At 43.4% G+C, this 26,088-nt stretch overlaps 1 pseudogene; it reads right to left on the reverse strand.

The window, feature by feature from the left end:
* Positions 1 to 1,434: 1,434 nt before the first annotated feature.
* On the reverse strand, positions 1,435 to 24,345 carry LOC121745982 (annotated as a pseudogene).
* Between the last annotated feature and the right edge of the window lie 1,743 nt (positions 24,346 to 26,088).

Raw genomic sequence — 26,088 nt, forward strand, 5'->3', positions numbered from 1 at the left:
GTCTGCCGGGGTCTCCTCCTCCTGCGAGGCAAACTCTTGTGGCCCGATGCCCGAACCGCCCTCACCAGATGAGTATTGGCCACTCGCTGTGCGCTTCGAGGTCGAGCCCGAGCTGGACCGCACACTGCCGGCCCACCTTTCCTCGTCCCTGGCGACCTCCCAAACATCGGCATATTTGAATTGTTTGCGGTGTCTTCGTAGTAGACCCGCAAAGCGGACCTCAGAATGTCGGCTCCCGTGGCTCCGCTTTGGTACTGAGCCGCTTCATTCTTGTAGATGTCGCAGAATCATTTGACCTCTCTGTCGACTCGGTCAAAGTGAGCGCGGAGCATCTTATATGTGCGGCGGCGGGTCTTTTTCGGCTTAATCTCGTGGTAGGCCTCGGTGACCTTTTCCCAGACGCACTTCCGGGGTTGTTGATTCCCGACGATGGGATCGTACGAGACGCTGATCCAGGCGTTGTACACCGCTAGCGTTTATTTGGGGCCATACGGATGTCGGCCTATGTCCTCCTCCTCCTCCCCCGCCTCGGCCTCCTCCCCTACCTCGGCCTTCTTCCGGAGTAGGTTGAACCGGATAATCCTCCCGAATCTGGGATAATCCATGCGAATACCGCGGGGCGGAGGGACGGGCGTATGCATCAACATCAAAATTGGGTGGTTGGTACCCCCGGCGTCGAGCCCGGTGTCGACGAACCGGAACCACCCAATGTGTTGTACATGCTCCCCCAGTCGCCGAACGCGTTGAGATCCCACGCGACGGAGCCGCCACCGCTGGAGTTTCCGTCGCCGGATATTTTGTGATGAGATGTTAGATGAAAATTGGAGAGGAAATGGAGATGAATTGGGAAGAATAGATGTTTAGTTGTGTGTGAAATGAGGATGAAATAAGAGTATTTATAGAGTTAAAAAAAAGGAAAAATAGCTCTATTAACGGTAATATTACCGTTTAACATTTATTTATTTATTTTTATTTAATCTGATTTTTAAAAAATGAATTATTGCGCCAACGTGACGATGCCCACTCGCCTACATTTATTTATTTATTTTTATTTAATCTGATTTTTAAAAAATGAATTATTGCGCCAACGTGACGATGCCCACTCGCGGGGAGGCGAGTGGGCGTCACGCATGGCCTGGGAGCGCGCCACGTCACCTCGGCGCGTGGCGAGCCGTCCCGCGTTTCGTCGCGGCGGGACGGGACGGGTTGCGTGACGGGCTGGTGACGGGACGAGACGCTGCAACGCGTCCCGCCCCGGTTCCGTCACTGCGGAACGAAACACGGCCACCCGCGTGACGCGTTGCGGGTGGCCTAAGGGGAAGAGCGTGACTTGAACTATACATCAAAAGATAAAATACATTTGAAGGATACCAAACTGACTCAAAACTATATTAACCATTAAAACATGTCAAAATTGCATCACCCCTAAGCAAATACTTCTAAAATTAAGAAGACAATAAAAGTAGAGTAGGCCAAAACTGGTGCACCCAATTAAGAAAAATGAAGTGGGATGATGATCATAAAAAAAGGAAAACGCGTTTGCAGTTCCTAATTGAATGATACAAATCATAATTTGCTATTCCTTGAAATCGTCGTTGTCATCAACTGGAATTGGCTGGTTCCTCCAATACACTGCAAGAGCACTCCCACCTAACTGTAATATGCAAAAAACACAAGCTCTGTTAAAACACACACTTAATGGCCAAAATAGTGTAGGTAGTTAATGCAAGACCCACCGCCATGCAAACAACGCTCACGGCTGAAGGAACGGCGACGAGGGGGTTCGTAAAGTGCTTCTGGGCCAATAGAAATCCAAGTGCAGAACTCTGATTGTATGATCAAGACCATGTTAGAGGAAGATGGTCTCTTTAGCTTCATTTCTAGACCAAAATATGCAAGTTCACCCCATACAATAAAGTTGTCATTACTTTATACGTATTGAATGTGACGCATACCTGCATTCCACATTCTATAGAAATGGTCCTGGAAGTTGATTCACCAAACGATATTTTTGACACCAAATAACCAAGGAAAAATGCTGCAGCATGCAAGAAGGCCCCTGCCAATAATAATTGTGCTCCCTGACTTTTCAGGACTTCTGCAACTTGCCCGATCTGACAAAAGAAATAGGTGTTGCACACCAAGAAAACGAAAGATACATGTAAAAGGAGAAGGAAGCTAATAAACGAGTGCAGAAACAAAAGGATTTTTTACCAAGCAATATGAGAGTCTTATCATTGGTTTTTAACTTGTGAACTTACCGGGCTTGCGCAGAGAAGGGTGGTCAAGATAACTCCAATTAAAGGTGCAACAGTAATTATTTTTGAGGTGAACTTTGGAAAAAAACTCATTTGCTAGAACTGCAAAACAGAGAACAAGTTTCATTCAATTTAAAAAACACACCTACCTTTGGGGAGATCTAGAAAGGTGAAGAGATCAAGCAGATTTTGCCATATACTGATGCTGAAAATTTTAACATAAGCAGATTACCCCCAATAATAGTTGGTAGTAGCACAACCTGAAAAGTCTTGATAGAAATCCATGGGTTCCATCCTAAAACCAATTGGTGATAGGAGGAGGGGCCCATGAGACTTATATACTAGTTTCAGTTTTCTCTTGACACCGATGTGGGACAGTTATATGTTATATGTTACACGGCTTGGGAATTTCTTCCCACTATTTCTAACAATCGCAAGACAAATTATTGTACTCTTCTAAGACAGGGTTATATCAATCGAAGTTGGAGAAAACATGAGCTTCAAAGCTGGAATGAAGAAACGAACAGTGCCAATGTTCATGGGCTACGAAATGGTTAATTCCTTGAGATCTACTCTCTTGAGAATTGTGTTTATCGTTTGTCATTTAACAAGCAAGACCAATTTAGACTTGGTAGTAGTAATTGAGATGCATGGATTGTTGAATATACCAATGCACATATGGTTCAATATAATTGTGTACTTACTGGTGGAGACAATATTGTCAAATTATTTGAACGTGTTGTTATAAACTACAATGATCACGAGGTGGTCGCAATGGTCTCCGATGTGAACCATGGTAACAATCCAAATGAATGGTTTGTTGGTACAGGTGCCACATGTCATGTGTGCTCTGAAAGAAGCATTTTTTCTACCTACAAATCTGTTGGAGGTAGAAAAGTACGTATGGGAAACCAAGCCTCTTCTAAGGTGGTTGGTGTGGGTAATGTGTTCCTAAAATTAGGGTCTGGAAAAGTTCTTACCCTTAGGGATGTACTGCATGTCCCAGACATCCGAAATAATTTGGTGTCAGGCTCACTTCTAGTAAATCATGGATTTTCACTAGAATTTGAGTGTGAAAAGGTTATATTGACCAAGTATGAAAAGTTCATAGGTGAAGGTCACCTAGTGAATGGGCTTTTTGAGCTGAATGTTACGGTCATTCACCGTGGAAAAGGAATAAGCAATAAGGAAGATGACACATCCTCTTATTTGCTTGAAAGCTCTGATTTATGGCATAATAGATTGGGGCATGTAAATCTAAATGCTATAAAAAGATTAGTAAATCTTAATTTACTAAAAGTAGATAAGTTTAACTCACAAGAAAGATGGGAAGTGTGTGTGTTGAAGCCAAAATGGCTAAACTGTCGTTCCATTCGGTAGAGCGAAGCACAAAACCTCTTGAATTGATCCATATAGACGTATGTGATTTGAAATTTGTGCAAACAAGAGGTGGTAAAAAGTATTTCATCACGTTTATAGATGATTGCACAAGGTATTGTTACCTTTACTTATTAAGAAGTAAAGATGAGGCAGTTGAAGCGGTCAAAGACTTCAAAAATGAAGCTGAAAATCAACTTAATTGTCGAATTAAGTGTGTTCAAAGTGATAGAGGTGGTGAGTATGTAGCGCCGTTTGCAGAATTATGCCATGCAAGTGGAATTATTCACCAAACCACAGCTCCATATTCTCCTCAATCAAATGGTGTTGCTGAACGCAAAAATCGAACACTAAAAGAGATGATGAACGCTCTGTTGATTAATTCTGGTTTATCCCAGAACATGTAGGGGGAGGCTGTGTTAACAGCGCATTATATCCTGGACAAAATTCCACTAAAAAATAGGGATGTGACTCCTTATGAGTTGTGGAAAGGGAAGAAACCTTCGTATTCATACCTCAAAGTGTGGGGGTGTTTAGCTAAGGTAGAAGTGCCACCTCCAAAACAAGTTGCAATAGGCCCTAAAACAGTCGATTGCATCTTTATTGGCCATGCACTTAATAGTAGTGCCTATCGTTTCCTAGTTCATAGATCAGCTGTGCCTGGCGTGGCTGAAGGAACAACGATTGAGTCAAGGAATGCTATATTCTTTGAGAATGTTTACCCTTGCAAGAGGCAAGAGGATCGTTCTAGTGAAAGAATGATGGATGAATCCACTAGTTCTAATCCTCCAAAAAGGACGAGGTCAAGTCTTGAGGATATTGAACCAAGACGTGGTAAAAGAGTTAAAGTTGCTAAAATATTTGGTCCCGACTTCATAACTTTTATGTTGGATGGCGAACCAAAGTCATTGGCGGAAGCTCTGTCTGGCCCAGACGCAGCGTGGTGGCAAGAAGCTATCAATAGTGAAATTGAATCCATCATGAGAAATAACACTTGGGTGTTAGTAGACTTGCCTGAAGGCTGTAAGGCTTTAGGGTGCAAGTGGATTCTGAAAAGGAAATATAAGCCCGATGGTACTATAGATAAGTACAAAGCTCGCCTAGTTGTCCAAGGCTTTAAGCAGAAAGAAGGGCATGACTTTTTTTATACCTATTCACCTGTTACGAGAATCACTTCCATTCGGGTGCTTCTTGCGATTGCTGCTTTGCACAATCTCGATATTCACTAAATGGATGTGAAAACTGCGTTTCTGATTGGTGATCTGGAAGAAGAAATATATATGGAACAACCCGAAGGGTTTGTTGTGCCTGGGCAAGAGCGTAAAGTATGCAAACTGGTAAAGTCATTATATGGGTTGAAGCAAGCACCATTAAATTGGCATTTAAAATTTGACAACATGATGTTGGCAAATGGATTCACTATCAATGAGTGCGATAAGTGTGTTTACATTAAGAACACAGATAACGGTTTTGTTATTGTTTGTCTTTATATAGATGATATGTTGATTACAGGCAGCAATAGTGCCATTATCAACGAAACCTAAAATATGTTGAAGAGAAATTTCGACATGAAAGATATGGGTTTAGCTGATGTGATTCTCAGAATCAAAATTAAAAGGAATCATGAGGGAATTGCTCTGACACAATTCCATTATATTGAGAAAGTGCTAAAGAAATTTCACTCGTTCGATTGTGAGCCAGCTAAGACTCCATTGGAACCCAACATGCATTTGAGTAAGCACACGGGTGAGACTATAGCTCAAGAAGAATATGCAAAGATCATAGGGAGTTTGATGTTTATTACAAACTGCACCCGACCAAATCTTGCGTGTACGGTGAATAAGCTGAGCCGATTTACGAGCAACAACCCAAGCAAGGAACATTGGAAAGCTCTGCGTAGGGTTTTGAGATACTTGAAGTATACTCTTAACTTTGAGCTGCAGTACACAAGATATCCCCAAGTACTTGAAGGGTACTGTGATGCAAATTGGATCTCTGATTCAAAAGACTCGTTCTCGACGAGTGGTTATGTGTTCACTGTGGGGGGTGGTGTTGTGTCGTGGAAGTCGACGAAACAAACGTGTACAGCTCGTTCCACCATGGAATCTGAGTTTATCGCATTGGATAAAGCAGAGGAAGAAGCCGAGTGGCTCAAAAATTTCCTAGAATGTATTCCATATTGGAAGAAGCCAGTGCCGACAGTAGTGATATACTGTGATAGTCAAGCAGCTATAGGGAGAGCACATAGTGGCTTATACAACGGTAAGTCTCGACATATTCGTCGGCGACATAATACCGTCAGACAATTGATCACAAGTGGTGTTATCACAGTTGACTATGTAAGGTCAGTTGATAACTTAGCGGATCCGCTAACAAAAGGTTTAAACCGTGATCAAATGTATAAATTGCTAAAAGGAATGGGACTGAAAACCACATCTTAAAAGATGATTATAGTGGTAACCCAACCATACGATTGGAGATCTCATAGGCTTGGTTCAATGGGAAAACGAAGCTATATGAATCTAGTTGTAACACTCGAAAGATTTTTAATCTTCGCCCATTCTTTAGAAAGCATTGAGTGTTGTAACCTGCATGTGGTAGGAGGCTAAGTTTTGACTTTTAATGATTCTTGGAAACCTCAAGGGGGTGGGTATTGCAGGATACCTGGAAAAGAATCACCTATGTAAGTGAAGAAGTATGGGCCGCTTCAACATGTGAATCACTTATGAGTCCATAGTGGTGTTCCATGGCCAGTAAAGGACACAAACGTGAGAACTGATGAGTTTGTAAATAATATTGTGTCAATATTATTGTCTCAGTATACACCAAGGAGGAATGGTTCAAGGCATTACGTCCACCAGGCCACCGGTATGCCCGACAGTGTTGACTATGGAAAGTTCAAAGCCCCAAGCTACTATTCCAAATGCAATATTGTTTCTCGAGAATTGAGCAAAGAGTCTGCATACATGCATACATGTCTGGTGTTGGTTTGAGCTTGCAGCGCTCTAACCAATGTGGGGGATTGTTGGAAAAAACGTGTGATACACGTGTGATAAAGGCAAGACTTTTGGCCTTTCATGTGGCTAAGTCATTTGGCCTTTCACCCCCAAATAATTTATGTAGTGTCTTTATGCTTTGATCTTTCATGTCTCCATCTCTAGCCTATATAAGGCATGGAGTGGTAGATGGAAAACATACGAACACCAACAACAAACATTCTCTCTTTTCTCTCAAGGTCTCTACATCATAGTGTGCATCTTAGGAGCATTGTCTAGCTCGATTCTCGGAACTCCATCAAGTTCGCCGGTGCCTAGCGGGTTTGAGGTGCTTCTACACGCTAGGAGGAAGTCGTTTTATCTTTGGGGGCAATACGTCATTCCGTGAGCACTAGCCGAGGCGTAATTTGTCTTGCGGAAAGAGGGCTTTCCTCGACTCGACTTATAAATTTGGTTTGCTTTCTTTCCGTTGTAATTTTCATTCATCTTTTTGTAGCAAGTTTTCTTTCGGTTGTATTAGTTAGAGTACCGCCTGTACACGGCTTAGGAATTTCTTCCCACTATTTCTATCATAAAATCCATGAACTCGAGATAAATGAACAAATGTAACACATACTGATACAGTTAAGGAATGGAAGATTTACAAGAGGGGAGAGAGAGGAGTGGTCTGGCCGAGCAACAAGCAACAGCAGTAGAGGGAATTTCGAATTAGTTTGTTAGCAAAAATATCTCTGGGTTGTTAGGTTGTTAGTCAATTTCCTATTTTCATGTAATTTGAATTTCAAGCAGCAGATATAGTAGTCTATAAATAGAGAGAACCGAAGGTGAGAAATCATCTCTGAAAGTGATCATATTTAGGACGACTCCGTCGTAGGGCATCCTTGTGAGGATTGTTTTTCTTCCATTTATTTCCAGCAATAAAAGTCCCAGTTCCTTTCTCTCTAATTCAGTGTTTGATTTAGCAAACCTCGTGCTAATTCTGTGTGGGTAGCCTTTACTCCTAACAATTGGTGTAGTGAACGATGGTTAACTCGCGGGCGGATTCCCGCCTGGACGGTTTGGAGAAGACTACCGAGGACCTTGAACAGAGCAGGGTCAAATTATCAGCAGCAGTCGAGGAACTCAATGCCTAATTCCGGCAGACTGACGAGCAGGTGACAGTTTTAGGGTCCAAACTCGACGCTATGGTTATGGAGATGCGTGCGAGTTTTGCGGCCCTCCAACGCAAGTCCCAAGCAGGGCCTGAGGATGACAGATCTTCTGAGAATCTGGAATCTAATTCGGTGGTTGCGGGGTGCAAATCACAGTCACCCATGCCGACCTTCGACGGGACAGATGCCCTCGCGTGGCTGGCCAGGGCGTAGCAGTACTTTTTAATCTCGGAGACCCCAACCGAGAAACGAGTGGGCGTCGCAATGGTAGCTTAGGCAGGCCCTGCCGTGGTACCAGTTATTGCGTCAACAAACCTCTCTTGGACTCGGTTCGCGCGGGAGTTGATGAAACGATTCGGCAGAATCGGAGCGTTGGATGAATATGAAGCGTTTGCCGCGGTTCGTCACACCGGCTCTCTCGCTGACTACGTCGCGGCATTCGAGGCATGCCTCACACAGGTTTCGAATATCGCTTGCCATCAGTATCTGGGTTTCTTTATGGCGGCCCTTCGCCCTGAGGTACGCCTCCAGATGAAAGCAGCAAAGATCACTACTTACGAGGACGCGGTTGAACTAGCCCTCGACATCGACCTATTGGCTACGGCCCACTCCCCTAGACCAGCAGCTGGTCAGTAATTCACGCCGTCGGCCACGTTGGCCGGCCAATCAAACCGTTCGTCTTCCAGAGGTCCCTCCCCTGCGGCCTCCCACTTATCCTCTACAGGCTCTTCTCGGACCAGGCAACAAATGCTTTCGTAGCATGTCACAAGAGGAGTATAGGAAGCATATCGCGGCTGGTACATGTTTCAAATGTGGGTTGAAATTCGGACCGACTCATAGGTGTCCTCCCAAAACTCTCAATGTTCTGGTCTGTGAGGATGACAATGAGGTTCTTGAGGATGAGGAGTTCGAGGGGCCTGCTCAGGAAGTTGAGCTGCAGCTCTCTGAATTATTGCTGAATGGTCTGGACACATCAAAACTATGAAGCTATTTGGAGAAATTGGTTCGCACAGGATCAAAGTCATTGTGGATAGTGGCGCTAGCCACTGCTTTGTTTCGGAGCAATTGGCACAACTACTCCAGTTACCGATCACGCCCACTAAGCACTATTCTGTAATATTGGGCGATGGAACGTCACGTCGGGCAGAGGGGCTCTGCCAGAAGGTGCCTTTGGTTTTGGAGAATGAGAGCTTTGTGGTGTAATGCTATGTATTTCCTCTTCGCAACATTGACGTCATACTGGGGGTATCATGGCTCGAGACCCTCGGGTATGTCTTGGCCAATTGGCAGCATTCCTCTATGGATTTCTCGGTCGATGGTCGGCCTGTGTCAATCAAAGGCGACCTGACCCATATGAGGCGTGCGTTCTCAACGCAAGACCGGCGCTCCCGGGAAAAAGGGGACTGCTGCTGGTTCCTTCGATCAGTGGAAAAGGAGTCAGCTCCGGTTTCTTTTGGCATCGGCACGGACCTGTCGCAGGCAGCACGGTCCCAGCTGCTGCAACTTTTGACCGCTTTCCCATCTGTTACAAAATCAGCCGGGGGTCTTCCTCCGATTCGCAGTGTTGACCATCAAATTCCGCTCCTGCCAGGTTCAGAACCTGTCTCGGTTCGCCCTTACCTCTATAACCACTTGCAGAAGGACGAGATGGAGAAGCTAGTAGCAGAAATGCTGGCTTCCGGGGTGATTCAGCCAAGTACAAGCCCGTACTCCAGCCCAGTCCTACTCGTCCGGAAGAAAGACGACTCGTGGCTTTCTGCGTCGATTATAGGGAATTGAACAAGAGGACGGTCCTTGATAAATACCCCATTCCGGTCATCCATGAGCTTCTCGACGAATTACATGGCGCTAGATGGTTCAGCAAGATTGATTTGAAGGCAGGATACCACCAAATCGGGTGGCTGCTAGGGACGTTCACAAGACCGCATTTCGCACGCAATCCGGTCATTATGAGTTTTTAGTAATGTCGTTCGGCCTCACCAACGCCCCGGCCACGTTTCAAGGTTTGATGAATGACATCTTCCGGCCAGCCTTGCGAAAGTTCGTCCTGGTTTTCTTTGATGACATCCTCATTTATAGCACCTCATGGGAGGCACATCTGCAGCATCTACAACACGTTTTTCAAACCCTCCACGCCCACTCCCTCGTGGTCAATCCCAAGAAATGTTTGCTGGGACACCATAGCGTGGAGTATCTTAGTCATATCGTGTCCTATGATGGGGTGAAGATGGATCCCGCGAAGATCTCGGCAGTTTTACGGTGGCCGACTCCCTCGAACTTGAAGAGTGTTAGGGGTTTCCTCGGTTTAACCGGATACTACCGACGATTCATTTGTAATTATGGAAGGATCGCAGCCCCCCTCACCGCCCTTCTAAAGAAGCCTCTAGCTCCATCCGCCAAACGAGCATGGGCATGGCCAACCGACGCAGCAGCCGCGTTCGAAGCCATTAAGGAGGCACCGACGTCGGCACCTCTTCTCCGAACGCCAGATTTTACCAAAGAATTCGTCATTGAATGTGATGCCTCGAGTCGGGGGCTGGGCGCGGTTCTAATGCAGGAGCGCCAATCAATTGCCTACTGCAGCAAAACACTGTCTTCCCGATGGCTCGCTAATTCAGCCTACGAGAAAGAGTTGATGGCTCTAGTTTTTTAAATCCATCATTGGCGCCCTTACTTACTCGGCCGCCGCTTTGTGGTCCACACGGATCAACGGAGCCTGCGTTAACTTTTGGCCCATCCCTTGGCTACTCCGGCTCAGCAGAACTGGGCTGCGAAACATTTAGGCTACGATTTTACGATCGTCTACAAGGAAGGCCGCCTCAATAAAGCTGCCGACGCCCTCTCGCATCGCGATGAAACAACACTAGAGCTCTCGGCTGTGTCACGACCAACCTGGCCGGAATGGTCCACCGTCCAGTCCACCATTTCCGCCGACCCAGCTCTGGCTAAAATCAAAACTGACTTGGAGGCAGGGCATCCTTCATCTCTCCACTATGAGCTGATTCATATGACTCTTTTCTACAAGGGTCGAATCGTGGTGCCTCCACAATCACCGTGGATTCAAAAATTGATTGCCGAGTTTCACATCACACCAACTGGTGGCCACTCCGGGGCCTATCGCACTTACCACCGACTCGCCTCGAACGTGTTTGGGAGGATGTCAGCATAGATTTCGTCTCCGGGTTACCTAAGGCGGGGGGGTTCGTTGTCGACCGTTTATCCAAATATGCACACTTCATGGGCTTGAGGCACCCATTTCCGGCTCGACAAGTGGCTGATACGTTCACAAATGAGATTATACGCCTCCATGGCATCCCTTGTTCCATCGTGTCGGATCGAGACCCGCTGTTCTTAAGCTCTTTCTCGAGAGAACTCTTCCGCACTATGGGAACTAAGCTGAAAATGAGCTCAGCGTACCACCCCCAAACAGATGGGCAAACAGAGGTACTAAATCGGTGCCTGCAGACTTACCTCCACTGTTTTTCGTCCGACAGACCGAAGCAGTGGCACAAGTGGTTGTCTTGGGCTGAGTACTGCTATAACACTAGTGCCCATTTATCCGCAGGGACGACGTCATTCGAGGTAGTTTACGGCCGACCGCCCCCGACCATCCATGATTTCCTACCAGGTGAGATCAGAGCTCAGGAAGTTGTCGACACTCTCCAGTCTCGCAACGACGCCCTGGTACTTCTGTGCCACCACCTTCCACGCGCTCAAAATCGGATGACGGTCGCCGCTAACAAGCGACGTCGCGATATCCACTTCAATATCGGCGACATGGTCTATTTGAGGTAACCTGCACCGTCAGTCCACACTCTTTACGGTGTGAAATAGAAGCTTGCCCCTCGCTACTTCGGCCCATTTCGGGTCAGCGCGCGCATTGGCGGCTCTGCGTATCGCTTGGAGCTTCCCGCCTCAGCTTGAATTCACCAGGTTTTCCATGTCTCCTTGTTGAAACGAGCCATTGGGGAGGAGAGGGCTGAACCAACTTTGTTGGAGGGACTGACCGATTACGAGCCCCCATTCTTACCGGAGCGGGTACTGGACAGACGGGTGGTTGACCAGGAGGGGCAGCAGGTCAAGCATGTCCTGCTAAAATGGGATGGGCTAGACATTGAAGAGGCGACTTGGATGGATGAGGCTGATGTTTGTAGGCAGATTCCTTTTTTCAGCCTTGAGGACAAGGCTGTTTTCACGGATGGGGCAGTTGATACAGTTAAGGAATGGAAGATTTACAAGAGGGGAGAGAGAGGAGTGGTCTGGCCGAGCAACAAGCAACAACAGTAGAGGGAATTTCGAATTGGTGTGTTAGCAAGAATATCTCTGGTTGTTCAGTTTGTTAGGTTGTTAGTCAATTTCCTAATTTCATGTAATTTGAATTTCAAGCAGCGGATATAGTAGTCTATAAATAGAGAGAACCGAATGAGAGAAATCATCTCTGAAAGTGATTATATTTAGGACGACTCCGTCATAGGGCCTCCTTGTGAGGATTGTTTTCCTTCCATTTATTTCCAGCAATAAAAGTCCCAGTTCCTTTCTCTCTAATTCGGTGTTTGATTTAGCACACCTCGTGCTAATTCTGTGTGGGTAGCCTTTACTCCTAACACATACACAATCACAAATCAACTAATCTGGTTGTTCATAGATTTTATGTGTTTAATCATCAATTGTGTTCATGGATTTTAAATTAATATAACTCTCTCGATTTAAAAAATAATTACGAATATATATAAAAAATTAAAGGTAACTTTATGAGAAAACAAACGACATATCAAATTTATTCAACCAAACATAGAATTTGAATGTCATTAGAATCCTTATAACATTACATTTAATTTGATACTATATGTTTTGTGAAAATATAATTTCAATTGAGAGAGTCATGTGAAGTTCAAAGTTTTTAGATATTTTTAAGAGAGAGAAAGTGGTTAATTTTAATTAACTCTTTCGTGTTAACTAAATTACCCTTACATTGCTATTCTAGATGGCTTCTATTGCCATACAAGAGATGAAATCTTGACCGTTGATTTTAGGATATGATGGATATTGAGTGTTATTTGTTATACACTGGGGTGGTGGTAGTATTACCCTATAAGTATGCACAAACACATAATGAACTCGAGGTGCATAACTGGCCACAAATCAACTACTGTGCTCGTTATTGGATTTCATGGGTGTAGGGATCAGACGAATTCCGGATTCACTAATTACCGAGACCTCTTTGGTCTTGTTACAAGATGGCTCAGTCAAACCACCAACCAAGCGATTGATATATACAAAGAGCCTAGCTATTACAGTCAATGAACACAATAGCTATTATAGACTAAGTCCTCGAACTTAATCACTCCAAGATAAGCTTCAAAGAACCTGCACATTCAAAACCCTCGTTAGAAACACAAGGAAACAGATCCACTCGGATCAAGTGCAAAAAGATTAAGAAATACAGAAATAGATTGCAAAGAACTATAGATCGAAGACTATGGCTCAAACACCCGCCAATAGTGAAGATGTATTCACAAGAACACAGATCCAAGGGAGCACAGGAGGTTTCAACCGTGAATCACCTCACACACACCAGAAACCAGCCTCTATCCTCTCCTACACACCAGATCTGTCAATCTATCCGAAAGGATCTCACTACAACTCTCACCCAAGGAAACCCTAAGTTTCCAAAACTCAGGAAACCAAAATGGTTACCCTCCACACTTCTCACCAAATATCAAGCACCACTAAAACATGAAGGATCTCAGAGAAGAACTCAAGAAATCATCACAAAGATGAAGAAAACACTCGGAGGAAGGAAATCGCCAGAGAGTGAAAAGAGAGATAATGAAACGGCGCATAGGAGAGGAAAGCATATAGCCTAACAGGTAACAGGTAAGCGGGCTAGGGCAAGTAACAAGCCCAGTAACACTTGGGCCAAGATTATTAACAGCCCAAATGATGTCCACCAAAATTAAAAGCCCAACAAACCAACAATGGGCAGCTAAAGGGCATCCCTAATTGCATTGTAATAGGAAAATGTAGAAGAATCATAATTAAAGCTTACGTTGTCATGAGAACTGAGAGTGCAACGTTGCTCTTAGATATGTATGTAGCAACATTCGATGCCTGGCCTCCAGGGCAGCAAGAAACCAAAATAAGTCCAGTGGCCAGAGGAGCAGACAATTTCAGCGTCTGTATAACATTATTAATTGGATAAGCATCAGTTGGTGAAAGAAAATCATGATTCACAATCAAGTTCCTCGTAAATGTATTGCAACTGGGTTACAATAACACCACATCTTGTGGCCAATTATGACAAGTACAGACATAAGTATAGCAAACATAGCCCAACAAACCAACATGCTCCACCTTGGACATCATTCTAGGAAACCAATCTCACTATTAGCTAAGGTTAAAATTCATCATAGCCTACAAGGTAGTTCCCACAGCATCAAGAACAATGTTCACATGCATAGGGAAACCACCAGGTCTGCCTAATAGGCTCCAGAGGGGCCGACACCCATTAGCCTATAGGACTTAATGCCTCCAGCCACTAGTCACCCTTACCACAGTAGACTAAGTGACTGAGGTCTTTTACCCCCGGGACATGCACCGATCCTAGGTCAAAGTACAAATATTTGATGCAGAAAAGTAGTTTTTCAATAGGTAAGCATTTAGTACCCATGTCAGCTGGGTTCTTATCAGTATGCACTTTTGAAAGAAAAACTTCACATTTTTCTACAATATCCCTAATGTAATGAAATCTTACATCAATATGCTTAGTTATATCATGGAAAACAGGATTTTTACACAACTGGATAGCAGATTGAGAGTCAGAGAATACCACAGGAGGAGTTTTCACAAAATTAAGTTCAGAAAGCACTCCCTTTAACCACACAGCTTCTTTCATGGCTTCAGTGATAGCTATGTTTTCAGACTCAGTAGTAGATAGAGCCACTATATGCTGCAGCTGTGATTTCCAACTAATGCAAGACCTACACACAGTAAAAACATAGGAAGTGGTGGACTTCCTCTTATCCCTGTTATTAGCATAGTTAGAATCAACATACCCAGCAAGTTTTACACCTTCTTCACATCTAGAATAGCATAAACCATACTTTGCAGTATGCTTAAGGTATCTCAATAACCATTTCAAAGTTTCCCAATGCACAGGACCAAAATTAGACATATATCTACTCAATCAAGACACAACATATGCAATATCAGGCCTGGTGCTAACCATCAAGTACATCACAGATCCAATAGCATTAGCATAGGGAACATTTTTCATGGCATTGATATCATGATCAGATTGAGGGCAAAGATCTTTACTCAACATAAAATGAGCAGCTAAGGGCACTGAAGCAGGCTTAGCATCATACATGTTAAATTTTTTCAGAATTTTGTACACATAGGGTTCTTGATGCAAAACAAGAGCATACTTCTTTCTATCCCTGAAAATATTGATTCCTAATATTTTCTGAGCATCCCCTAAGTCTTTCATGTCAAAATTTTCACTTAAGGCAGCTTGCACATCACTTATGGTTTTCAAACAAGGTCCCATAATCAGCATGTCATCAACATATAACAGCAAAAACACAGGAACAAAACCAAGGTTCTTTGTATACAAACATGTATCAAATGTACTCCTACAAATCCCAACTTATGCATACAAGTATTGAACTTAATGTTCCATTGTCTAGGAGACTGTTTTAAACCATACAAAGCTTTTTTCAACAAGCAAACATGATTAGGAAACTTAGGATCCACAAAACCTTCACGCTGTCTCATGTATATAGGTTTATCTAAATCACCATGCAAGAAGGCAGTTTTCACATCCATTTGTTTCAATTCCCAATCAAAATGAGCACACAAAGTGAGCATAAGTCTCACAGTAGTAAATTTAACAACAAGAGCAAATATTTCAGTATAATCTACCCCCTCTTGTTGAGTAAAACCTTTTGCCACTAATATGGCTTTATACCTGAGCCCTCCACCTCATTCTTAAGCTTATACAACCACCTGCAATTAACCACAGAAGCACCCAGAGGTAGAGGAACAAGAATCCAGGTAAGACTTATTTTCAGAGAGTTCATCTCTTCCATCATTGCATTATGCCACTTATCCCAGAATTTAGATTTGGTTGCCTGTTTGTAAGTCTGAGGCTCATCCCCATCAGATTCATGTACATTGAAAGCCAAGTTTATTAGAGCAATAAGCCCTACATACCTAGCAGGTTTATTCCCATTCACCCTTCTAGGTCGATCCCTAGATAGCACATAATCATTCAAAGTAGAGGCATCAATAGCATTTTGAATTCCAGAAGGACTATTTAGCACATTCTGAGCAGGTAAATGAGCATTCCCCCTAATAGGACTAGCATGCATATTATCATGAGGTAAAGCCACATTGTTCTCATCATTATCATGTAAGTTTCCCTCATTGGGTGTGCCACTAGGAGTATAGTCTGCCACCACAGAGTTCAAAAATGGTTGCTTCACCTCACTTAAAGCATTCACAGGATGCTCCACATCAGTGGGTATTTCTGTGGACTCCACCTCACTTGGAGGGTCACTGTCCACATTCTCTAGAGCTGAGTTATCAGTCAATCTCAGACATGGGAATTCAATCTCATTAAAGATTACATCCCTGCTGATGATGACCTTAAAACCAAGCTCATCTCTTAGCCAGATTCTATATCCTTTAACACCCTCAGGATATCCCAAGAAAACACCCTTTCTAGACCTAATATCAAATTTGTCATTCTTAGAGGGAGACCTATTTACTAGATAAGTAGCAGTCAACAAGGCTTCACCCTAAAATTTCTTTGATAAACCAGATTTTGAAAGCATGCATCTAACTTTTTCAAGTAAGGTCCTATTCATTCTCTCAGCTACTCCTTTCTGTTGAGGAGTATAAGGAACAGTTTTATGCCTCTTAATTCCAAAACCAGCACACAAGTCATCCATTTGTTTATTACAGAATTCAAGACCATTGTCAATTCTGATTCCTTTAATTTTCTTTCCAGTTTGGTTTTCAATCAAGGTTTTCCAAGTAGTAAATTTTTCAAACACATCATACTTATGTTTCATCAGAAAACACCACACTTTTCTTGAGAAGTCATCAATTACAGAAAGAAAATAAACAGAACCAGAGTGAGATGACACAGGAGCAGGTCCCCAAACATCCATATGCAGATATTCCAACACATTTTTACTAACATTAGCAGGAACAGGTGTAGGAAAAGTCACTCTATGTTGTTTGCCAAGCACACATGTGTCACAAAAAGGCAATTCACCACAAACATCATAATCAGACAGAATGGCATGTTTTTTCAGAATATTCAACCCATTTTCACTCATGTGACCTAGCCTATTGTGCCAGAACAATAATTTGTCAGATTTTACAACATTGGCAGAAGCTTTATCACAAGTAAGAGGAACTGCATTACAGACATACAAACCACACTTTCTTTGAGCCTTAAACAGACACATTGAGCCTTTACAGATTTTCATACAACTTTCCCCCACTTGCCACTCAATCCAGAAGTTTCAAGAGCAGTACAAGACATCAAATTATAGCATAGATCTGGAACATATCTAACATCCTTCAAATTCAGCACATAGCCATTATTAAATTTTAAACACACAGTGTCAATCCCAAGAATTTCACACTTCTTGTCATCAACCATTGACACATAAGTATTTGAAACATGCTTTGTTTCAGAAAACACTTCTTTGAAGGGACTCGCATGATAAGTACATCCAGAATCACATAACCAGTCATTTGAAGTATAAGGGCACATAGGGGAGGCATTGATATTCAACAAATCATGCACCATAAACACAGATTCATTGTCAGTTTCATATTTGGCCACACTGGCAATGTTTTCAATCTGAGAGTTATTGTTATTATGGTGAGGAGGCTTATTCTTCTTAGGCTTGGTACATTCTTTTTTGTAATGCCCAGTTTCTCCACAGTTGTAACATTTTCTGAAGGATTTAGGGTCCCTACTGCTGGATCTGGACCTAAATTTCTTTCTGGAGTTGGATCTAGTGCTAGAACCACCATTTGATTCATATCCCCCTCTTGAGTTAGACCTACCCCTAACATTGAACACCTTGTTGGCAGTAGATTTATCAGAACCCCTTTCCCTTAGTTCAAGTTCCTTAGATTTAAGGGAGCTAATTATCAGGTCAAGAGGAGCAGAGTCTCTGCCATATTTAATGGCAGCCTTTACATCACTATAGGAATCAGGTATGGCATTCATCAGGGCAATGCTAGTATATTCATCAATGGTTTTATCACCAGATCTTTTAATATCCTGAACAAGCTTCTGAAATCTATCCACATTGTCATCAATATCCCTAGACAGATCAAGCTTAAATTTGAACAGCTTTTCAAGCAAATACATTCTAGAGAACATGGAAGTTTCAGTGAACAAAGTATCAAGTAATTTCAACATTTCAGAGGCAGATTCAACATGATCAACCTTTCTAATCACAGAATCAGACAAATTGAGAATTATAGTAGCCCTAGCCAACTCATTCATTTCAGATTATTTTTCTTGAGAAACATCATCAGACAAAGTACCCTCAACAGATTTGAAAACCTTTTGCTGAATCAAGATACATTTCAATTTTTGTTTCCAAATCATAAAATCATTTTTTCCATTAAATGGAACCAAACCAATAGGCTGAGACATTTTGGACACCAAATCAGCAAGAACACAGTGAGCAAGATAAGAACACACAACTTTGCACACAAGAGAGAACAGAGACATGCACACAAGGTCAGAAACACAGATTCTCACAGAAGTCACCCAAGAATACAGAGAGCACAAGAACCACACAGGTCAGACCTCAATACCCTGACTGTCACGAGCAACATTAGCTAAGGCTATCCCAGTTCGCAATCACTCACTCTTGGAGGGCACAGGGGGTCACTTAGGCAGTATAAGATGTTTGGTGGCCAGGTGAAATGAGATCAGAGATCAGAGAACACCAAGAAAACCACGGAAGCAATTAAAACACACAGGGAAACACAGAGAAACCTTAAGCCTTGCCAAGGCTGTCTACCAGCAGCAAAATTCCCAAACCTAGAGTGGCACTAAACAGGAAAATAAACAGAAAAAGAGTCACAGCCAATTTACCAGAGCAAACCCTCACTCGAGGGAAGGTTCCACTTGCCCACCTCCTTATTGCGACTCGGCGTGCCGGAATTGTCCCCCGTGGCTCTGATACCACTGTAGGGATCAGACGAATTCTGGATTCACTATTTACCGAGACCTCTTTGGTCTTGTTACAAGATGGCTCAGTCAAACCACAACCAAGCGACTGATATATACAAAGAGCCTAGCTATTACAGTCAATGAACACAACAGCTATTATAGACTAAGTCCTCGAACTTAATCACTCCAAGATAAGCTTCAAAGAACCTGCACATTCAAAACCCTCGTTAGAAACACAAGGAAACAGATCCACTCGGATCAAGTGCAAAAAGATTAAGAAATACAGAAATAGATTGCAAAGAACTATAGATCGAAGACTATGGCTCAGACACCCGCCAATAGCGAAGATCTATTCACAAGAACACAGATCCAAGGGAGCACAGGAGGTTTCAACCGTGAATCACCTCACACACACCAGAAACCAGCCTCTATCCTCTCCTACACACCAGATCTGTCAATCTATCCGAAAGGATCTCACTACAACTCTCACACAAGGAAACCCTAAGTTTCTAGAACTCAGGAAACCGAAATGGTTACCCTCCACACTTCTCACCAAAGATCAAACACCACTAAAACATGAAGGATCTCAGAGAAGAACTCAAGAAATCATCACAAAGATGAAGAAAACACTCGGAGGAAGGAAATCGCCAGAGAGTGAAGAGAGAGAGTGAAAAGAGAGATAATGAAACGGCGCATAGGAGAGGAAAGCATATAGCCTAACAGGTAAGCGGGTTAGGGCAAGTAACAAGCCCAGTAACACTTGGGCCCAGATTATTAACAACACAAATGATGTCCACCAAAATTAACAGCCCAACAAACCAACAATGGCAGCTAAAGGGCATCCCTAATTGCATTGTAATAGGAAAATGTAGAAGAATCATAATTAAAGCTTACGTTGTCATGAGAACTGAGAGTGCAACGTTGCCCTTAGATATGTATGTAGCAACATTCGATGCCTGGCCTCCAGGGCAGCAAGAAACCAAAATAAGTCCAGTGGCCAGAGGAGCAGACAATTTCAGCGTCTATATAACATTATTAATTGGATAAGCATCAGTTGGTGAAAGAAAATCATGATTCACAATCAAGTTCCTCGTAAATGTATTGCAACTGGGTTACAATAACACCACATCTTGTGGCCAATTAAGACAAGTACAGACATAAGTATAGCAAACATATCTACAATATTGTTATTAAGAGAAATTTCTGACTCGAATTCCTGTTACTACTTACCAGTAACAACAACCATAATAGAGTTTATTAAGGACATGTAAGAAAACAAGACATACCATTGCAACTAAAAAGCCCAACATTGGCTTGATGATGTAATGTGCCAAAAATCCTATGCCTACCTGAAAAGAGAACGTAAATGCTACAGAAATTGATAAAAGCAGTAAGACGTTATCTCCGCCACTGTGGATTGGGTCGGACGTCCGGTAATTAATTTTTTTTTTAAACTCTATATAGACGGCTCGTTGAACTTCATTTCATTCGCACCACTTGTGTTAACAAGTTTCTCTCTTCTTTTACTACATATTTCATTTCTATTTAATGGAGAACGATAGGAACTCCCCTGCCACGAGCGAGTCGCAGACTCCGGCGTTTCCCATCGACCTGGAGGGAAACGTTAGCAGAAATGCGACAACAGTTCCGACAATGTCGGGGATGGGTGGAATGGGTGGGATGATGTCCCCTTATATGTACAATTGGATGGGTGGGATGGGTGGTATGATGCCCAGGGCTGCAGGGATGGGGGGCATGACCCCAAATATGATGATGTCGGCACGGACGACGAGGAGTGAGCCGAGTCAAAAAATTTATTATGTAATTTTTTCTTTTTTATTATGTAATTTTTTTCTTTTTTTATGTAATTTTTTTTAATGAAGCATTTGCAATTTTCTCGTATTCCGTGTCAAAATTATAATTCCGTTACGTATATTTGTGAATTTGTGATTTTTTTTATTGCGGGAAGTCCTAGTGGGAAGGGCGATGGGAAGGGCGGATTGTGAAGGGGATGTCCTAGTGACGTGGCAGTGGGATGGGAAGTCCTAGTGACGTGGCAGGAGGTGTTTTTGGGATGTCCTAGTGGATGTCCGAGTGGGACATCCGACCACTGGAGATGCTCTAAGGTGTAAAAATTGTACTGCTTTGAGCATATCTATTTTAATTAGTCATATGTAGTCACTGTCACTTATTCATCTTTTAACCGTCCCTTAAATTACTATTCATGGGTCTCACTATACTTTTTTACTCTATCTCTTAACTAAGGGACGGAACTGCAACCCTATGTCCCTTAACCGTCCCTTAAATTACTATTCATTCAATTTCATTTTTTATTTTTATTTCCAACCAAATTAAATTAATAAAAACACACTTCATTAAATAAAATAAACTTACAACATAAAATTCGTAAAAAAAACATAATTTAATAATTTCCTAAAAAATTAAAAATACATAATTTAATAATCTCCTCCGCCAAATTTTGCCCAAATGTGATCCATTAGATCATCTTAGAGTTGGGCGTGGGCGAAAGAGTCACGTGTCCTTGCCCGAATAGACAACCGTTCTTGTATAGACGGATGCACTCCACTGCGTGGCGGACTACTTGCGGTAGAGCTTCCGGGGGCTTCAGGGTCGAACCAATTTCCCGCCTCGGGTCCTTTGTCTTGGACAATCATGTTGTGCAAGATTATGCACGTATACATGATGTCGACCATGCTCTCCATGAACCACGTACGAGCCGGGGCTTTGATAATGTTTAAGCGCGCTTGGAGAACCCCGAACGCCCGCTCCACATCCTTCCGAGCAGCCTCCTGCTTCTGCGCAAAAAGCGTCTACTTTGCGTTCACGCACGTCTTCACGAAGGTTGGCCACTTCGGGTAGATGTCGTCGGCAAGATAGTACCCCATTTTATAGCGCCGATTGTTAGCGGTGAAGAGGTCGGATTGGTGGAGCACGTTTATGTCGTTGTTCGAGCCGGGAACCCCGAAGTACGCATGCCAGATCCATAGCCGGTAGTCGGCAACGGCCTCGAGTATAACGGTGGGGAGGGTGCCTTTGTTGCCGCTCGTGTACGACCCCCTGCACGCCACTGGGCAATTCTTCCATTGCCAGTGCATGCAATCGACGCTGTCAAGCATCCTGGGGAATCCGTGCACTTCTTCGTGAAGGCGGAGCAGGAACTGGCAATCTGTCATGCTTGGCTTCCGGAGAAATTCGTCGGTGAAGGCCGCCCGGACGCCTTTGCATAATTGGAGCAAGCACATTCTCCCAGTGCTTTCTCCAATGTGGAGGTATTCGTTGAACACATCCGTCGTTTGTCTAGTCGCAAGCTGACGGATTGCTGCAGTACATTTCTGCAACGTCGTGTGGCTAGGACGGCCGATGGCGTCGAACCTTTCTTGGAAGAACTCTTCCCGGGCCACCAATGTATTTGTGATGTGGAGAAATAGCGATCGCCGCATGCGGAAACGGCGACGGAAGTAGGTATCTCCCCGCACCGGATTATCGCTGAAGTAGTCGCGGACTAACCTTGCGGCGGCTTCCTCCCGGTTACGATGGATGTAAGTCCGGGAGCGTCTTTGGGGCGGCGCGGCTTCCTCCGCCTCCCGGCGTCGATCTTCTTCAAGTGATTCTTCCATTATTCGACGCATTTGCTCATATGGATCCATTAGATCGATTAAATTTGGGGAAAAAATAAAAGAGATGATTTGAGATGAAAATTGAAGAGGAAAGAGAGAGGATTTGAGAGGTTTAGATGTGTGAAATGAGGATGAAATAGGAGTATTTATAGAGTAAAAAATAAAAATAAATATAAAAAAAAAAAAACGGTCGAAAATGGTAATATTACCGTTTTTGAATTTTTAATTTTTTTTATTTAATTTGAAATTTTTTTAAAAAAATTAATTATTGCGTCAGCGTGACGAAACCCACTCGCGGACCGGCGAGTGGGCGTCACGCATGGCCTGGGAGCGCGCCACGTCGCGAGAGCGCGTGGCGAGACGTCTCGCGCTGCGTCTCGGCGTGACGGGCGTTCCGGCGGGATGATGATGGGACGGGACGCTGCAACGCGTCCCGCCACTGTTTCGTCACAAAGGAACGAAATTCGGGCCACCCGCGTAACGCGTTGCGGGTGGCCTAAGGTTATTTGTGGATACAATTTTCATGTTCTTTTCTCACAATATATGCATACCTCACACGAGTATTTAAAATATAGATCGAAATATTAAATTTATATAATAAATATACGTGTAAAAATAGATAAATCTATTATAATTTTATATAAAATAGAATTATTAGTTTCTATCACAAATATAAAGCCCATATATATTTAATTATTAATTAAAATAATCCTAACAATAAAAATAAATAAGAATAGTACAGGCATACTCAAATTCCGTAACAACGCATACTCAAATTCCGTAACAACGCATACACTTTGCGCGTGGGTATAAAAGATACTTCCTCCGTCCACGAAAAATAGAGCATATTTACTATTTTTGGCTGTCCATGAAAAATAGAGTACATTTAAAAATTGAAAGTTTTCAACAACTTCTCTCTTTCTTTTTTCCCTTCTCTCTTGGTAATATTATGGACCTCACATTCCACTAACATTACTTTTCTCTTACTTTTATCCCTTTACCCTACTTTTTCCCTTCTCTCTTACTTTACCAATTCTATATTAAAACCTGTATCATTCACAATATGTCTTATTTTTCGTGGACGGAGAGAGTATGGTTTAAGCAAGAGTAATGAGGGGAAATACTGAAATAGGAGTACTAAGAGTATCCACAATAGTGGATGAGCGCGCCGACGAGCGATCGGCGAGCCACTCGTCCACTATTGCGACCGACAACCAACAGAAGGACGAGCCAGACGGACGAGAGGTCGACCGTCGGATAATGCGATCGTCCGTCCGCTCGTCCGCTATTGTGGGTGCTTGACAGACGAGCGGACGGACGAGAGCATTTTTCATTTTTTTTCTTTTTCAAAACTCTATATATACGGCTTATTGCACTTCATATCATTTGCACTTCTTGTATTAACGAGTTTCTCTTCTTTCTCTCTACATTTCTCTACATCCTGAAATGGCTAGTGGTAGTGGTGCGGGTGGTAGTGGTGGGGATGCTGATGACGTAAGGCGGCGAATTAACGAAGAGTTGCTGGCCTATACGTCCGCAGTGATAAATCGCCTGATACAGGAGGCCTTGCAGCAGCAACAACCGGCGGTACCTCGCCCCATCCAGCATCGAGCTGTAGTACCCCGAGACCACGTCGCTGCCCACCAACGGTTGTTTGACGACTATTTCGCTGAGCGGCTGCGGTTTGGAGATAACTTTTTCAGGCGGCATTTTGGTTTCACCGGGATCTATTTATACGTACCGTGAACGCTTTAGAGCGTCGGTACAAGTATTTTCGGTTCAGGTTGGATGCGAGTGGCAAACCCGGTCACTCGCCTATGCAGAAGTGCACTGCCGCAATCAGGTAATTGGCCTACGGAGGCGCGGCCGACATGTTCATCGAGTACCTCCACATCGGCGAGACGACTACCCGCTATTGTCTCAGGGAGGTATCTTCAGAAGCCTACCCCCCAAGACTGCCTGGATCTAATGGATATGCACGGGTTTCCCGGGATGTTTGGCAGTAAAGATTGTATGCATTGGGAGTGGAAGAACTGTTCTACCGCCTGGAAAGGGATGTACACGACCGGTTTCAAAGGCAAGGATCCCACGATGATCCTCGAAGTTGTAGCTGACTACCGGCTGTGGATTTGACATACATATTTTGGGGTAGTCAAGTCGAACAACGACATCAACGTCCTCCAGTTGTCGCCCCTTTTCAACGAGCAGTGTGCTATCAGTTTTGTCGCCAACGACAACCAGCATGATATGGGCTACTATCTGGCGGATGGGATATACTCTAGGTGGCCCGTTTTTGTGAAGAAGATCAGATGCCTAATAGATCCAAAGAAGATCTACTTTGCGCAACGACAAGAGGCAGCGCGCAAGGATGTGGAGCGGGCATTTAGTGTGCTCAAGGCTCGATGGGCGGCGGTGAAGGGTCCAACACGTTTGTGGTATGACGATTGCATTGCTGATATCATGTACGCATGTATTATCATGCACAACCGGATCGTCGAACAAGAAGGTGCAGAACTGACTGATTGGGCCAATGAAGATGCTGCCGATCCAAGCCACGACGTGGCCACCGCCAATGTATGAATGAGAATACCTCATGAAGACGCCGAATGGGTCCAAGCATTTGCCGACATGCGCCAACAAGAAGCCCATATTCGACTCCAGCAGGATATAATTGAAGAGTTGTGGGCGCGGAGGAGTGCACGTTGATATTTATAATGTAATTTGTGAAAATCGTTGTTCTTTTTTTGTTGTTGAATTGTATTTTTTTTAAAAAAATAATTTAATAAAATTATGATTGCATTTTCCCGTACTCGTGTCGAAATTTTAATTCCGTATTTGTGAATTTGTGAATTGGTTTGTTGGGATGTCCTAGTACTTGTCCTAGTGTTTGTCCACTATTGTGCAGTGGGATGTCCTAGTGATGTGGCAGTGCAGTGAGATGTCCTAGTAACGTGGCAGAAGGTGTTTTTGAGATGTCCTATTGCTTGTCTGTGAGGGATCCGTCCTATTGTGGATGCTCTAAACTAAAAAACATCGATTTTTTTAATGTGTGATACTTTACCCAAAGATATAAGTATCGTAACAATATGAATTTTTGTATATAAGGTTCGGTATTAGAAATGGACCACTCACCCCTTAAAATGCCTCATAAGGGGGAGAGTTATCCACACTTATATAGAAGAGATAGGATCATCACCAAGCCGATGTGGGACAAGATATTAGAATTTTAACACGCCCCCTCACGTGTGGGCCGGAATGACACATCGGACTTCCATCACGTGGGTAGGCAAGAGAAGAGATAAAGAAAATAAACTCCATCATCGACTTTGGCCCGCTTTGATACCATATTAGAAATGGGCCACTCACCCCTTAAAATGCCTCATAAGGGGGAGGGTTATCCACACTTATATAGAAGAGATAGGATCATCACCAAGCTGATGTGGGACAAGATAT

The sequence above is a fragment of the Salvia splendens genome, chromosome 8, assembly GCF_004379255.2.
Source record: "Salvia splendens isolate huo1 chromosome 8, SspV2, whole genome shotgun sequence".
NCBI lineage: Eukaryota > Viridiplantae > Streptophyta > Magnoliopsida > Lamiales > Lamiaceae > Salvia > Salvia splendens.